This window comes from Pan troglodytes, chromosome 2 (genome assembly GCF_028858775.2).
Source record: "Pan troglodytes isolate AG18354 chromosome 2, NHGRI_mPanTro3-v2.0_pri, whole genome shotgun sequence".
Taxonomy (NCBI): Eukaryota; Metazoa; Chordata; class Mammalia; order Primates; family Hominidae; genus Pan; species Pan troglodytes.
Window position 1 is genome coordinate 112,028,437 of NC_086015.1, and position 17,998 is coordinate 112,046,434.

Here is a 17,998-nt window from a genome sequence, read left to right on the forward strand (position 1 = left end):
GCCAGCTAATTTTATCAAAGCAGCAGCCAAAGAAGTCAGGACAAATCTTCAGGACTTGTGAAATGAACTGAAAGAGCTTGAAGCAGATGGAATTTTAATAGTTACACTATATATGCTCTTATCTTAGTAGGTTTTTTTCTTGTAATGGAAACATAACTGTTAGCATATTTCTTAGGATGTTTTTTCTTGTCTTTTTAAATTCTTATTTCACTCATCCTTTACTCTCCCCTCAAGTATTCTACACTTTAATTTCCTGAAATAAATTTAAGGAAAAGGGAAATAGTAAAGAAGTAGGAATGGGTGCAGCACACCAGCATGGCACATGTATACACATGTAACTAACCTGCACATTGTGCACATGTACCCTAAAACTTAAAGTATAATAATAATAAAAGAAAAAAAAAAGAAAGTAAAAAAAAAAAAAAAAAGAAGTGGATATTCACGGAGAGCTATGAGGGGATAAAAGGGTATGATCTAATGGTAAGAAACTGGAAGAAACATAGCAAGTCATTTGTTCAGATTCTTCTCTGTGTCCCTGTGTCTCCAGAGATAAGGATGTCCTTTTCCTCCAGGTATACAGTGGGTACCTCTAGAATGAGGGTCTTATGACCTGCTTCCAGGGAAGGTCAGAGAATCCTTCCTAGGTTTTATGACCTGTTTCTGGGAGGAAGTGCAGGAGGAAAGTGAGTGAGACTTCCCTGCTTCTGCTGTTTTCTCAAACATCAAGATGCCATATTTTTGAGTAGCATGTCTTAAATCTCATCACCCATCTCAGGTGCAGTTTCATGGCCATGAAGAAGACAGAAAGACCACTCATACCTGCATAAGTATTATCACAAACTTTCTTATCTTCTGTTTGTTCTCCTGAAAACCCATTTGTCTTTCCTAAATGAACCAATTTGTCCTTCCCATAGATGTCTTTCTCCCCCATTCCTTTCCCCTACTAAGTTAGGTATATAAGCCCCAAATTCTAACCACACTTTTCAGTTACTCATCACGGAACACTCCCACATGTGCGAACATTGTCCGCATAAATAAGCTCTTTTCTCTTACTAATGTCTTTTTTTCAGTTTAATTTGCAGGCTCCTATTGAAATAACAAAAGTTGGTAGAGGAAAAAGTTTTTTCTCCCCTACAAAGGCCAAGAACATTTTGGCTTTATATTTATATTATAATGTGAATTGATTATAATGTGAATTGATAGAAATATATATTTATATATATTTTTTTCTGCCCCTGCTTGGCACATGACAGAACATGGGCATAGACAGACTGGCTATTGGTAATCCAGTCCTGGGAGATGATCAGGAGGCAGTACTCAATCCTACTTTCTTCTCTACAGCTTCCCATGTGCTAAAGAATTTACATGTCTGCCCACAGCAAATGTACTCAGGCTTCTACACTAACATAAGCCCACGGAAATGAAACAGAAAGGGACAGTTCATATGTTTCTGAATAGATCCAGTTGAATAGTCTCATTCAATTTGAGACTGTTGAACAACTGTTGTTGTTCTACATACATTTAAAGTCAGAGCACATGCGTCACTGCTTATTTTTCTTACTTGACATATTCCCTGCATTTCCATGTCTGCCTGTCCTTTAGATAAACAGTAAAAGTTTCCCATGTGCCAGTATTTCTCAAATGGTTTACATCAGAATCACCTGGAGGACTTTTAAGCTAGATTGTTTGGTCCCATCCCAGGGATTCTGAATCAACAGGTTTGCGATGGGTCCAGATAGTTTACTTTTCCAAGTTTACTAACAAGTTTGCCAAGTTCCCCCAGTTTATTACCATTAGACCATACCTTTTTGTCCAATCATTTAAAACAAATTTTTATATAATAAGTTTTATTTGTATGTAATAAATTTTATTATATAAAAATAAGTTTTAATATATATTATATAAAAAGTTTTAATAAATACCTAATATATTATTTAATATGATAAAACTTATATTAAATGAAATTTTATGCTGTTTTCTTGTCAATCTGTCTTTTGTTATCTTGCTGGTGTGCCTGTCATGTGAGGGACTGCAATCTGATATGCCTATTTTCCACAGTCAAAGCAATTACAAGAGAATTGTTACAATTACCCAGTTATGTCAAGAGATTTTTTTTTAATTCACTAAGGTAGAGATAAGGAGAATGTATTAAAATAGGATATTTTAATTATAAATGCATGACTGGGGAGGGGGTATTGTTTTTTAATAAAATATGAGGTTATTTGCCATGACAAAAAAAAAAAGAAGTAGGAAAATCCCATGGAAATTTATGTTCCTTCTAACTTTTAAAACTACCTAAAAAATATAATTGATTTAAATTATATCTCAATATTCCCCATTCTTTTATATCCCCTTAAATAGGTACCCATGAAGAGATTATGAACTACTTGAAGGTGGAGACCGTACGGTGGTGTGTTGGAGCTGGCTTGTAATGTCTTATGAGTGACAATCGTTAGTTTGAGGAATTTTGTGAGACAGTTGTCAAATTGTTGCTAGCTTGAAATCTGCGGCAATTGGAGTATTTACACCATAGAAATGCTGTAAGTGAAGACCTACCTTTCCCTTAAGAGCTAGTTGTTAAACCTTTACCAGCATACCACTGGACCTTGTCTAAAATTTCTTTGTGTTCCCAGTGTCTTGCCCAGTAGATACAAGATAAATATTGCCAGAATCAGATATCAGGAAGTAGTAAGAAAAGGAGTTAATATGCAAACTAAATCACTCGCTCAATTGAATAATTGAGATCTTCTGTTCATTTGTTCCTTGGACCTTAATCATTTGCATTTTGGAGAAATTTTTTTCTGCTTTAAAAGTCTGTAATTTCAGTTTTTGTGTCGGGGAGAGGGAAAAACTATTTGTCTGTAGTTGCTTTTTGTGACAAAGTGAATACCCACTGGGCTAAGTTGCATATCTAAAGCTTGTCACTAAGAATTTTCATTTTTAGGGGTCAAAAACCTATTTTGAAAATAGTGTTGTGTGAATGCTGTAAGTGTTGTACATGTCTCTGGTTTCAGAATTAAAAGAATTCAGAGTTACCTTGTGAGATAAATGTTCTTTGCTTCATATTCACAGTTTCACCTCCATTTAAATTTATGGGGAAGAATAAATGTTTCCTGACTCAGAAACAATTTTGCCTCCATATTTCAGTGCAAATATATTTTGAAGTTACTTTTAAATATTTATTTAAAACCTCTGTTTCTGTAACTGTATGTTAAACGTATTCTTCTGTAATGAGAATAGACTGGAACATATGAGGGAAAAATATTAAAAAAAAGATGGCAGTCATCTAGACATGTAAAATGCCAAGAATGTCTTAGAATTGCACAATTTAGAATTTATAGAGCCTTTAATCACCTTGTCTAGCACCTTGTATTAGTCCATTTTCATGCTGCTGATAAAGACATACCTGAGATTGGGCAATTTATAAAAGAAAGAGGTTTAATGGACTTACAGTTCCACATGACTAAGGAGGCCTCACAATCATGGTGGAAGGCAAAGAGGAGCAAGTCACATCTTACATGGATGGCAGCAGACAAGGAGAGAGAGCTTGTGCAGGGAAACTCCCATTTTTAAAACCATCAGATCTCATGAGGCTTACTATCACGAGAACAGCATGGGAAAGACCTGCCCCCGTGATTAAATTATTTCCCACCAGGCCCCTCCCACAACATGGAATAATGGGAGATACAAGATATTTGGGTGGAGACACAGAGCCAAACCATATCACACCTTAAGGTCATGGTCATATAGCTAGTTATCTTGTAAAACCAATGTTTCTCAGTTCATACTTACAACTGCAATTTCACTTTCATTTAGAAAAGAATAAATGTTTCTTAATTGAACAACTATTTTATCTGTGTATTTCATTATAAGCATATTCTGAAACTACTTGAAATCTTTACTTCAAATGTATCTTTCTGTTTAATTGGGCTTAAACTTTTTCTACTGTTTTGAGAAACGTTAGGAAAATGGGAAGGAAAATATCCAAGAAGACAGTTATATAGACTTATAAAATGCCACGATTGTTTTAAAATAACAGAATGCCAAAGTTCATTGGGTCCTTAGTGACATATAATTCATTCTCTTATTTTACAGGTATGTTGTACCCAATGTCACATGGCCAGATAGTGGCTAGGCCAGTCTCAGTACTTGAGGGTCCCTGATGCCCCATCACATGCTTTCTCCACAAACTCATGCTGTAATAGGGTATTGGTGTTGACTTGCCATGCTTAGCTCCAAGGATGGGGCCAGAGAACTTAATACAATAGTTGGTATATAGGGAGAATGTAGTAGGACAGTGCTCCAGGAAGTTATATTTAATTCTTTAGGTGCTGAAGGTAATGGGATTATAGTTTTTGATGTATACTTTAACAGTAAAGACAATTGCAGGGGTCATTCTACCACACACAGTGATCACTGTCATGCCTGTGCCTACTGAGGGATGATCCAGAACACTCCACCCTGCTGAGAAATCCAGTGAGGACCAGAAAGCTCTTAAAGTGGAAATATTTCCATCAAAAACAATCTGAAAGTATCCAGTAATATCACTGCAGCTGCTGTTAGATGATATGTCTTAGATTTTCCTTCATATTTATTGTCCATGTGTGTAACATTTTATAGCTTCTATGGGACACCTTCAAATGTGATTAGTACCTCATTTGATCCATGAATAACTCTGAGGTGAATGTTGTTATGCTTATTTTACAAATGATGAACCTGAGACTCAAGTAAGAGGGAAATAATTTGTCCAAAGTCATAGGTACAAAGTGGCATTCTGAGATTTGATTGGAGTCCCTAAGCTGGTATTCTCTTCATAGTTGCAGCCTCACTTTGGGTTGACTTCGTGCACACAAGAAATACAGTATTTTCTTCCTTTTAAAAAAATTTTATGATAAATTTTATTTTATGATTAATTCAGGGAAGGTAGGCTTATATTTTACCAGATTCAAAGTTAGCAAGAACCACCTGCATTTATAAAATACTCCTGGAATACCTTATCTGTGAGCCTCGTAGATAAGAATTCTAGGATCACAGTAATGTACTATTCTGGTTTATACCCAGATAAGAACAACAAATGAATACTAATTTATTATAAAGATACATAGTTTGATTTTCTTGAGTTGGCAGTTTTCAGTAACTAGTGCAGATTTGAACATGCTACTTAACAGAACTAATGGGCTCTTGTTCTTAATTATCCTGGACCACCATCACATTACATGATGTATTTATAACAATGCATATTCCAATAAGCTGTCTGGGAATCTCCATTTGGAGTAAGTACCACAGGTGTTCTGATGCACATTATATTTTGAAAACAACTGCTATAGTAGAAAGCAGATTTCTCACTCAGATCTAGGTTTAGATTTTTGAATTCCATATCTAGCATATTGTATGATCATGAAGACATTACTTTTCTCAACCAGTTTCTTTTCTGGAAAATGGATAAAATGCTACTTGCCTGTTTCATTTTAAATGAACATTTATTAGTTTTCTTTCCCAAAGTAGCAAATGAAATTTCCGTTAGTCATTCAATCTGTTTACACTTACTCCTTGATCATAAAGTTATTAAAGGTTTTTTATCTTCAACTATCCTTACTAAAGCAAAGAGGGGAAAATATAACCAGTAGTCCAACTTCTATTTTCACATGGCCCCAAAAATGTTTGAGTGTTAAGTTTATTGCATAAAAAATATCACACTCTCATAACATTTGCTTGATCCATTTAAACTACATGCACTTTAATAATTCCTAATACTGCCTAGCAAGGTTGAACAAACTGATAATGATCTAGGAGACTGAAAGTTTTGAAGATATGTAGGAAAGATATCTCCATTTGAGAGGCAAGGACATTAAAGAAGTGATTTGCTCAAGGTCATGCAATGTTTGAGTAGTAAGGTGATTCTAGACTCCTCACATCAAAATCAGTGTACTCTCCATGTGTTTATTGCAGCACTATTTACAATAGCAAAGACTTGGCAAACCCAAATGCCCATCAATGGCAGACTGCATAAAGAAAATGTGGCACATATACGTCATGGAATACCATGCAGCCATAAAAAAATGAGTTCATGTCCTTTGCAGGGACATGGATGAAGCTGGAAACCATCATTCTCAGCAAACTAACATAGGAACAGAAAACCAAACACCGCCTTTTCTCACTCATAAATGGGAGTTGAACAGTGAGAACACAAGGACACAGGGAGGGGAACATCACACACTGTGGCCTGTTGGAGGGTGGAGGGCAAGGGAAGGGAGAGCATTAGGACAAACACCTAATGCATGTGGGGCTTCAAAACTTAGATGACGGGTTGATAGGTGTAGCAAACCACCATGGCACATGAATACCTATGAAACAAACCTACACGTTCTGCACACGCATCCCAGAACTTAAAGTAAAATAAAATAATCAGTGTACTCCCCACAACACCATTTTGCCTTAAAAAAAAAAAAAATGAAACTATTTGAAAACCACTAAATTATTTCTCTGGGTAAATATGGAAGCAAAATAAGATTAAAATAGTCATCACAAGGAGACATTGTTCTAGCTCAGAGTAAAGCTGAATTTACAGTATTGTTACATCAAGGTTGATAGTATTTGATTAATACTTCAAAAGAGCAAAGACCAGATTCTTCATCTTTTCAATTTCAAACATTATGTTGGTGTTTAGAGCATATCTCCAGGATTGTATCATTTTTTTTAACCGTGAAATGTAACAACCACAATAAGGATTCTAACATCACAAGAACACACCTCCGCAATATGAATAATCTCTGTCAGTGCACTAACTCGACTCAGAGAAAATAGCAATGGTATAGGAAACTGTCACCATGGACCTTTGACATCTCCCTTGAAAATACTATGTGCCAAAAGGAAGGGCTAATTACAAGAAATAGTTGTAAAGTTTTGCATTATTCTAATATAAGGAAAACTAAGTCCGAAGGCCTATGACAAGAGCCATTCCTCAGCAACTAAAGGTGAAATATTTCAAGTAAGAAAAGTAGATTGTTTTAATAAATTATGAACATATTCACAACATTATCAGATCATTACAAAATAAACCTAAACAGACATTCAAACCAATATTTATTTATTGGATATGTTTTTTAAAAGCCAGAAACTTTTAATTGTTAATTTTTGCATACATAATAGGTACATATATTTATGGGGTACATGAGATACTAAACATAGTCCTTTGTTTAAGCATGCAATGTGTAATAATTTCATCATGGTAAATGGGTTATCCATCCTCTCAAGCATCTATCCTTTCTGTTACAAACAATCCAAATATACTCTTTTAGTTATATTAAAATGTAGTTATTATTGACTATAGTTGCCCTGTTTTGTTATCAAATACTAGGTCTTATTCATTCTATTTTTTGTACCTATTAACCATCCCCACTTTTTCCCCCACCAGATACCACATTACCCTTCCCAGCCTCTGGTAACCATCCTGCTACTCTCTATCTCTATGAATTCAATTGTTTTAATTTTTAGCTCCCACAAATAAGTGAGATCATGCAATGTTTGTTTTTCTATGCCTGGCTTATTTCACTTAACATAATGACCTCCAGTTCCACTCATGTTGTTGCAAATGACAGGATCTCATTCTTTTTTATAGTTGAACAGTACTCCACTGTGTATATGCCACATTTTCTTTCTGCATTCATCTGTCGAACACTTAGGTTGCTTTCAAATCTTGGCTTTTGTGAACAGTGCTGCAACAAATATGGAAATGCAGATATCTCTTTAATATACTGATTTCTTTTTTTGTGGTATATACTCAGCAGTGAGATTGCTGGATCATATGGTAGCTCAATGTTTAATTTTTTGAGGAACCTGCAAACTGCTTTCCAAGTGGTTGTACTAATTTAAATTGCCACCAACAGTATATGAGGGTTCCCTTTTCTCCACATCCTCTCCAGCATTTATTATTGCCTGTCTTTTGGAGAAAAGCCATTTTAACTGTGGTGAGATAGCATCTCATTGTAGTTTTGATTTACATATTTTCTGATTATCTGTTTGCCATTTGTACATCTTCTTTTGAGAAATATCTATTCAGATGTTTTGCCCATTTTTAAATTGGATTATTAGATTTGTTCTTGTAGAGTTGTTGACCTCCTTATACATTCTGATTATTAATCTCTTGTCAAATAGGTAGTTTGCAAATATTTTCTCCCATCCCATGGGTTGCCTCTTCACTTTGTTGATTGTGTCTATTGTTGTGCAGAAGCTTTTTAACTTGATGTGATCCTATTTGTCCATTTTTGCTTTGGCTGCCTGTGCTGTGGAGTATTCCTTAAGAAATCTTTGCCCACACCAGTGTCCTGGAGCGTTTCCCCAATTTTTTTTTTTTTTTTTTTTTTGGTAGTAGTTTCATAGTTTGAGGTCTTAGATTTAACTATTTAATCCATTTTGATTTGATTTTTATATATGGTGAGAGATAATGGTTGAGAGATAATGGTCTATTTTCATTCTTCTGCATATGGATATCCAGTTTTCCCAGCACCATTTATTGAAAAGACTGTTCTTTTCCCAGTGTATATTCTTGGAGCCTTCATCAAAAATGAGGTCACTGTAGGTATATGGATTTGTTTCGGGGGTCTGTATTCTGTTCCATCGGTTTATGTGTCTGTTTTTTATGCCAGTATTATGTTGTTTTCATTACTATAGCTCTGTAGTACAATTAGAAGTCGCATACTGTGATTCCTTCAGTTTTGTACTTTTTTTTTTTTTTTTTTTGAGACGGAGTCTCGCTCTGTCGCCCAGGCTGGAGTGCATTGGCACAATCTCAGCTCACTGCAAGCTCTGCCTCCCAGGCTCACACCATTCTCCTGCCTCAGCCTCTCTAGTAGGTGGGACTACAGGCACCCGCCAATTTTTTGTATTTTTAGTAGAGACGGAGTTTCACCGTGTTAGCCAGGATGGTGTCGATGTCCTGACCTCATGATCTGCCCACCTCGGCCTCCCAAAGTGCTGGGATTACAGGCGTGAGCCACCACGCCCAGCCAGTTTTGTACATTTTTTTGAAGATAGGTGTGACTATTCTGGGTCTTTTATGGTTTCACATAAATCCTAGGATTGTTTTTTCTTATTTCTCTGAAAATGTCATTGGTATTTCGATAGGGGTTGCATTGAATCTGTAGATTGTTTTGGGTAGTGTGGACATTTTAACAATTGATTCTTCCAATCCATGAACATGGAATATCTTTCCATTTTTTGGTGTCCTCTTCAATTTCCTTTACTGGTGTTTTATAGTTGTCATTGTAGAGATCTTTCACTTTGCTTAATTTCTAGGTATTTAATTCGATTTGTGGCAGTTGTAAATGGGATTACTTTCTTGATTTCTTTTCCACATTGTTTACTATTGGCAAATAGAAATGCTACTCACTGATTTTTGCATGTTGATTTTGTGTCCTGCAACCTTACAAATTTGTTTATCAGGTCTAATAGTTTTTAGGTTTTTCCAAATATAAGATTATATCATTTGCAAACAAGGATGATTTGACTTCTTCCTTTCCAATTTGCCCTTTAGTTCTTTCTGTTGTCTGATTGCTCTAGGTAGGACTTCCAGTACTATGTTGAATAACAGTGATGAAAGTGGGCATCCTTGTCTTGTTCCAGATCTTAGAGGAAAGGCTTTCAGTTTTTCTCCATTCCATATAAGACTAACTGTGGGTTTGTCATATATGGCTTTTATTATGTCAAGATATTAATATGTTTCTTCTATACCCAGGTTCTTAAAGGTTTTTTTTAAAATCATGAAATGATGTTGAATTTCATCAAATATTTTTTCAACATTAATTGAAATGATCATGGCTTTTGACCTTCATTCTGTTGATATGATGCGTTATCATTGATTGATTTGTGTATGTTGAGCCATGCTTGCATCCCTGGGATAAATCCCACTTGATCATGATGAATGATCCTTTTAATGTATTGTTGCATTCAGTTTGCTAGTATTATGTTGAGGATTTTTGCATAAGTATTCATCAGGGATATTGGCTGTAGTTTTCTTCTTCCTTTTATTGATATGTCTTTCTCTGGTTTTGGTATCAGGGTAATACTGGCCTTGTTGAATACTCGCAAATATGTCTTTGTCTGGTTTTGGTATCAGGGTAATACTGGCCTTGTTGAATGAATATGGAAGTATTCCCTCGTCCTCTATTTTTTGAAATAGTTTGAGTAGGGTTGGTGTTAGTTTTTTAAATGTTTGGTAGAATTCAGCAATGAAGCCATCAAGTCCTGGGCTTTTCTTTATTGGGAGCTTTTTATTACAGCTTTGATCTGTTACTTAGTTTGTTCACGTTTTGGATTTCTTCATTGTTTAATCTTGGGAGGTTATATGTGTCTAGGAATTTATCCATTTCCTCTAGATTTTCTAATGTGTTGGCATATAATTGCTCATCGTAGCCACTAATAATCCTTTGAATTTCTGTAGTATCAGTTGTAATGTCTCTTTTTTCATCTTCGATTTTATTTATTTGGGTCTTCTCTCTCATTTTCTTTAGTCTGGCTAAAGGTTTGTCAGTTTTGTTTATCTTTTCAAAGAACCGACTTTTCCCTTTGATAATTTGTATTAACTTCTTCAATTTCATTTATTTCTGCTCTGATCTTTATTATTTTTTACTACTAATTTTGGGTTTGGTTTGCTCTTGCTTTTCTAGTTCTTTAAGATGCAGCATTAGATTATTTACTTGAAGTTTTTTTTTTCTTTTCTTTTTTGAGGTAGGCATTTACAGGTATAAATTTCCCACTTAGTACTGATTTTGCTGTATCTCATAGGTTTTGGTATGTTGTGTTTCCATTTTCATTTGTTTCAAGAAACATTTTAATTTCCTTCTAAATTTTTTAATTGACCCACTCATCAGTCAGGAGCATATTGTTTAATTTTCATGTGTTTGTATAGTTTCTAAATTTTCTCTTGTTACTTATTTCTATTTTATTTCATTGTGGTCAGATATTATTTGATATTATTTTAATTTTTTAAATGTTTTAAGACTTGCTTTGTAACCTAACATATGGTCTATGCTTGAGAATTATTCATGTGCTGAGGAGAAGAATGTGTACTCTGCAGCCTTTAGATGAAATGTTCTGTAAATATCTATTAGGTCCATTTGTTCCATAGTCCAGATTAAGTCCAATGTTTCTTTGTTGATTTTCTGTCTGGAAGACCTGTCCAATGTTGAAAGGAGTGTTGAAGTTTCAAGCTATTATTGTATTGAAGTCTATCTCTCTCTTTAGCTCTTTTAATATTAGCTTTATATATCTGGGTGCTCCAGTATTGGGTGCATATATATTTACAATTGTTATGTCCTCTTGCTGAACTGACCCCTTTATTATTACATAATGACCTTCTTTGTCCTTTCTTACAGTTTTTGCCTTAAAATCTGTTACCTGATATAAGTATAGCTACTCCTGCTCTTTTTTTAAAAATTTCCATTGGCATGGGATATCTTTTTCCATCCCAATATTTTCAGTCTGTGTATATCTTTATAGGTGAAGCATGTTGCTTGTAACCAACAGATCATTGGGTCTTTTTTTTTTTTTTTCAAATCCATTGAGCCACTCTATGTCTTTTGATTGGAGAGTTTAGTCCACTTACATTCAATGTTATTATTGATAGGGACTTACTCCTGCCATTTTGTTGTTTTCTGATTGTTTTGTGGTTTTCTTTTCTTTTCCTTTTTTCCTTCCTGTATTTCCTTTTAGTGAAGGTGATTTTCTCCGGTGGTATGTTTCTTGCTTTTTATTTTTTGTGTATTCATCATGTTTTTAGATTTGAGATTGCCATGAGGCTTGAAAAGAATATCTTATAACCCATTATTTTAAACTGATGACAACTTAACACTGATTGCATAAACAGACAAACAACCAAGAGAAAACTAACAAAAACTCTACACTTTGTCCCCCTATGTTTTACTTTTTTATTATTTCTCTTTATATCTTATTGTATTGACTATGTCTTGAAAAGTTGTTGTAGTTATTATTTTTTATTGGTTCATCATTTAGTCTTTTTACTTGAGTAGTTTACACACCACAATTACAGTGTTATAATATTCTGTGTTTTTCTGTGTGCTTACCATTATCAGTGAGTTTTGTACCTTCGGATGATTTCTTATTGGTCATTAATGCCTGTTTCTTTCAGATTGAAGAACTCTGATTCGCATTTCTTGTAGGACAGGTCTGGTGTTTAGCATTTCTTATAGGACAGGTCTCAGCTTTTGTTTCTCTGGGAAAGTACTTATTGCTTCTTCATGCTTGAGAGATATTTTTACTGGGTATACTATTCTAGGGTAAAAGTCTTTTTCCTTCAGCACTTTAGATATGTCATGTCCTTCTTTCCTGGCCTGTAATGTTTGCACTGAAAAGTCTGCTGCCAGATATATTGTAGTTTGATTGTATGTTACTTATTTCTTTTCTCTTGCTGCCTTAGGATCCTTTCTTTATCCTTAACTTTTGGGAGTTTATTAAATGACTTAAGGTAACCTTTTTGAGTTAAATATGCTTGGTGTTCTATAACCTTCTTGTACTTTAATATTGATATCATTCTCTAGGTTTGGGACATTCTCTAATATTATCCCTTTGAATAAACTTTCTATGTCTATCTCTGTCTCTGCCTCCTCTTTAAGGCCAATAACTCCTAGATTTGCTTTTTTGAGGCTATCTTGCAGGCATGCTTCATTGTTTTCTTTTGTCTCCTCTGACTGTATTTTCAAATGGCCTGTCTTTAAGCTCATCAATTCTTTCTTTTGCATGATCACTACTCCTATTAAGAGACTCTGGTGCATTCTTCAGTCATTCCTCAGTATGTCAGTTGCATTTTTAAACTGAATTTCTGCTTGATTCTTTTTAATTATTTCAATCTCTTTGTTAAATTTATTGAGTAGAATTCTGAAATATTCTCTGTGTCATCTTGAATTTCATTGAGTTTCCTCAAAACAGCTATTTTGAATTCTCTGTCTGAAAGGTCACATATCTCTGTTTCTCCAGGATTGGTCCCTGGTGCCTTAGTTTTTTGTTGTTGTTTTGTTTTTTGTTTTTTTGTGTGAGGTCATGTTTTCCTGGATAGCCTTGATGCTTGTGGATTTTCATCATTGTCTACTCTTTGGGCATTGAAGAGTTAGGTATTTATTGCAGTATTTGTAGTTTGGGCGTGTTGTGCCCATCCTTCTTGGGAAGGCTTTTCAGGTGTATTAGTCCATTCTCTCATTGCAATAAAGAACTACCTGAGACTGGAGGTGGAGCTTGCAGTGAGCCAAGATCACACCACTGCACTCCAGCCTGGGTGACAGAGTGAGACTCCATCTCAAAAAAAAAAAAAAAAATCTATACTGTAGGTTGCTTTTTCTCCTCAATGCATTTTCATATTCAAGGCTCAGGGCACAGATGCTGAAAAGAAAGCAACTACATATTACTTGAGGAAGAACTGGATTAGGGAGGAAAAAAAATGGAGTTCATGGTGAATAAGATATTCAGAACCTAAGGTGCTAATGTTCCAGAGACAAAAGAACCATAGAGAAGTGAGAGTGACACTCTTCATGCATTTCCCCCTTGAAGCATTTGCCAATTCCTAAGCTGTACCTATGCCAGCCAAGCAGCCAGAAAACAGTTGCTAAGAGGTGAAAAGTCAAAGCTGAGATTTAGGCTTCATTGTCACCCTGGAGAGAAAATTGGAGCTCAGGTTCATAAATGCCAGACATTCCATTGAGACCCTGAAAGTTTCATGGGTATGGACAAACCAGAGAAAGGCCAGGCTTGATTGGATCAAGGTGATTTGCTCATGTTCTACCTGCTTGCTAAAGAAGAACAAATATCTTTAGAGGAAGATAGTCATAATCCAGAATTTCCTCAGTTTTTTACTAGGTGATGACTGGCATTCAACAACAAAAAATTACTAAGTGTGTTAAGAAAAAGAACTAAACGACTGAAAACTAAGAGAAACAACAGATAATAAGACCCAGAGATATTCCAAAAGTTATGAGAAAAAAAACTCTAAAATAACTATGACTAATATATTTAAGAAGACAGATGAAAAGATTGAAGTTTTTAAAAATAATGAAATTTAAATCAAAAACTAAAAAGTATAATGTTTAAGAGGTGGGTTTAGACACAGTAGAAGAGATGATTAGTGAATGGGAAGATATGGCAGTAGAAAATATCCAGGCTAAAGCTTAGAGAACAAAAAAAAACAATGCAAAAAATGAGTAACAGTGAAAGTGTTAACCTAAATGTAACTGGATCCACAGACATAAAGGCGAGAGAATGGGTCAGTAATCTCATTTGAAGATATATTAACTACGACTTTTCCCAACTGACCAAAAACAATCAAGTCATAGACTGGATAAATGATTCAAATGACAAGTAGCATTTGAGGAAGAAGCCACTGTCTACACCACCATACTCAGCAACATCATAGATAAACCTCTGGAAAAATAAGACCTCTTGAAGTATTTCAGATTCTAAAGGAACAACAATTAAATTGACAGCTAACTTTCCACAAGAAAAAAGATAGTGCAATGGTGTCTTTAAATGCTGAAAGATAATAACTGCCAATTTAGAATTCTATTTCCAGTAAATATATGCCTCAAAAATGAGGATGGATCAATGCCTCTTAGACAAACATATAAACTAAATTTATTGCCCACAGAACCACATTAAAAATACACCTAGAGAACTATTCAGGTAGGAAAAAAATGTGCTCAAATGGAAGCATATGAATGTAGGAAGGAATGAAGAGCACCTGAAGGGGAAAACAAAGAATTGAACCTACATTAACATAGAATGCTTAAAGCAACAGCAAAAATACCTTACAAGGTTTAAAATAAACATTAATTAAAATCTGTGAATACAATTAAAAAATAGGGGTCATAAATGATTTTAAATGTTCTAGATTCTTAACATTACTCAGGACATGGTAAAAGTACTAACTCAATATAGACCAAATAAGTCAGTATGCATGTTATCTTCAGGGTAACTGCCTAAAATTATAAAAAGAGACTATATTACTATCAGGTTAATAGAAAGAAAAATATAATAATAAAATAATTACACCAGAAGAAGTCGAGAAAGAACAACAAAAAAAAGAACACAAAAGACAAATATAATATACATAATAATATAGTAGATTTAAATGCAAATACACTCATGTGTCACTAAGTGATGGAGAAACATATTCTGAGAAATGTGTGATTAGGCGATTTTATTGTGTAAATGTTATAGAGTCTACTTATACAAACTTAGATGGTATAGCCTACTACATACCTAAGCTATATAGTGTAGCTTATTGCTCCTAAGCTACAAATTTGTATGGCGTGTTATTGTGCTGAATACTAAAGGCAATTATAACACAATGATAAGTATTTGTCTATTAAAACACTTGTAAACATAGAAAAGGTACAGTAAAAATACGATATTATAATCTTATGAATATACTGTTGTATATGCAGTCCATCGTTGACTGAAACATCATTATGTGGCACATGACTACATATTAGTAGTTAAATTAAATAACAGTGGCCTAAAATTTCCAATTGAAAGATAAGAATTGTCAGCTCAGATTATAAAAATAAAAACAAGCAAAAACAATTTTTATTGTGAAGAGAGATCTTTAATATAAAAACATGGAAATGTTGAAATTAAAAGTATGGAAAAAGTTACATGTAAACACTAGTCTAAATAAGCTTGAGATAGCTACACAGGAGATAGACCTATCTTCAATTTGGGAACGTGTAATAAAGTATCATTAAAAGTGACATAATTTAAAGGAGAAATAGATGAATTCATAATTATCGTGAGATATTTCACATACCACTTATCCCCATGTGACATGATTTCAATCAAGTCTTTTAACCATCCTGGTTCTCTAGTTGGTCAATAAACTCATAAGATGTGACACTGCCTCATCTGCCTTCTACTTGTTCTCATTGATAACCAAATCGAAGTGGTTCGCTCTTATTCACCAGTCAAATAGCCTCTTCCATTAAGATTTGTAGAGCCTATATTATTTTGAAATTTTGAAGTTATTTAATCCTGATACTCCAATTCTTAGGATATGTTTCCTTCTTCTAAGTGTATTCTAATTGAGTCATTGTTTCCATCATCTTCTCCATCAGTTGTCTACTCACACCCAAAGAGATAAATTCAGTCATTGGGTTCATGAATGAAGAGTGGATAATCACCTGTGACCAGTGTACCATTCACATATAAAGCACTGTCTACTGAGTATAACATGCAATAATTGTGATAGGCTAATTCTCAGAGCTTTTTCAGTCTGTGACAAAACGGGCCAGTCAAGAAGATGACAAAAGATAGGACTAGCCAGAGCTAGGATTGGGTACACTGACCTCACTATGAGGCTATCTCTAGGCTTAAAGAGGTTTACATTTTTGTACCCAGTATTTACACAGCTAAGATTTTTTAATGAGGAAATAAGAGTATACAGAAGAAATTTATATAGGATAACTAGTCTCATTAGTAAAAAAGAGAAAACTTTCTCAATAGCTAGCTAGAGTGAAATTTTGCTTCCAGGGAAGATAGAGTAACAGGACTGAATTTGCCCTCCTGCCCAATAAAACAAAACAAACAAATAGACAAAAATATATTAAACAGTGGGATATCTCTAGAATATTGAACTGTAAGCAATGTAGGACAATGATCCCTGACAGATGAGAAACAAATAGGGTAAACTCTCTAATTTCCCCATCTTTCTGCATAATTTCCAAGCTGTGCTGTGTGGGAAGAGGAAGCCTAGACAGGGCCTGTTAAACTCCCTGCTTGAGTGAATGGAGCTTGTAGTTCATTGCAGCCTGAGGTCCTGTATATCTTTTTTGATGAGGTGTCTGTTCAGGTCTTTTGTCTGTTTTCAAATTGGGGTTTTTATTGTTGACTTTTAAGGGTTCTTTATATATTTCTGATAACAGTCCTTTATCAGATCAGTTGTTTGCAAATATTTTTTCCCAGTCCATGACCTTGTTTTCTCATTCCCTTGACAGTGACTTTCACAGAGCAGAGGTTTTTAATTTCAATAAAGTCCAGCTTATCAATTATTTCTTTCATGGAACATGCCTTTGGTGACATATCTAAAAAGTCATCACCACACCCAAGGTCATCCAGATTTTCTCCTATGTTATCTCCTAGGAGTTTTATACTTCTGCATTTTACATTTAGATCTATGATGTATTTTGGGTTAATTTTTTTTTTTTTTTTTTGGATAGAGTCTCGCTCTTGTTGCCCAGTCTGGAGTGCAATGGCATGATCTTAGCTCACTGCAACCTCCGCCTCCTAGGTTCAAGCTATTCTCCTGCCTCAGCCTCCTGAGCAGCTAGGATAACAGGTGCCAGCCACTACACTCAGCTAATTTTTGTATTTTTAGTAGAAATGGGGTTTCACCATGTTCGCCAGGCTGGTCTCAAACTCCTGACCTCAGGTGATCCACCTGCCTCGGCCTCCCAAACTGCTAGGATTACAGACGTGTGCTACTGCACCCAGCCTTTGGGTTAATTTTTATGAAGGGCATAAGGTATGTGTCTAGAATCCTTTTTTTCAAGTGATGTCCAGTTCTCCAAGTACCATTTGTTGAAAAGACCATAACAACATTTTAACAAATTGAGTGTAACAGCATATAAAAAGGATAATGCATCATGATCAAATCAGGTTTACCCCAGAAATAGAAAGCTGAGTTAGCATTTTAAAATCAATCAAAGGGGCCCGGCACAGTGGCTCATGCCTGTAATCCCAGCGCTTTGGGAGGCTGAGGCAGGTGGATCACTTGAGGCAGGAGTTCGAGATCAGCTTGGCCAACATGGTAAAAACCTGTCTCTACTAAAAACACAACAACAACAAAATTATCTGGGCATGGTGGCGTGTGTGCCTGTAATCCCAGCTACTTGGGAGGCTGAGGCATGAGAATCACTTGAACCTGGGAGGCAGAGGTTGCAGTGAGCTGAGATTGCACCACTGCACTCCAGCCTGGGTAACAGAGTGAGACTCTGTCTTTAAA

At 35.1% G+C, this 17,998-nt stretch overlaps 1 protein-coding gene across 8 annotated transcripts in view; it reads left to right on the plus strand.

Moving 5' to 3' along the window:
• Positions 1-3,035, plus strand: part of DZIP3 (DAZ interacting zinc finger protein 3) — a 104,293-nt gene extending 101,258 nt beyond the window's left edge. For all 8 annotated transcript variants that reach the window (XR_010155684.1, XM_001151742.6, XM_016941613.3 and 5 more), the window contains one exon: positions 2,362-3,035. The gene's annotated coding sequence lies outside the window, so the exon portion shown is untranslated. The remainder of the gene's footprint in view (positions 1-2,361) is intronic.
• The last annotated feature ends 14,963 nt before the right edge of the window (positions 3,036-17,998 follow it).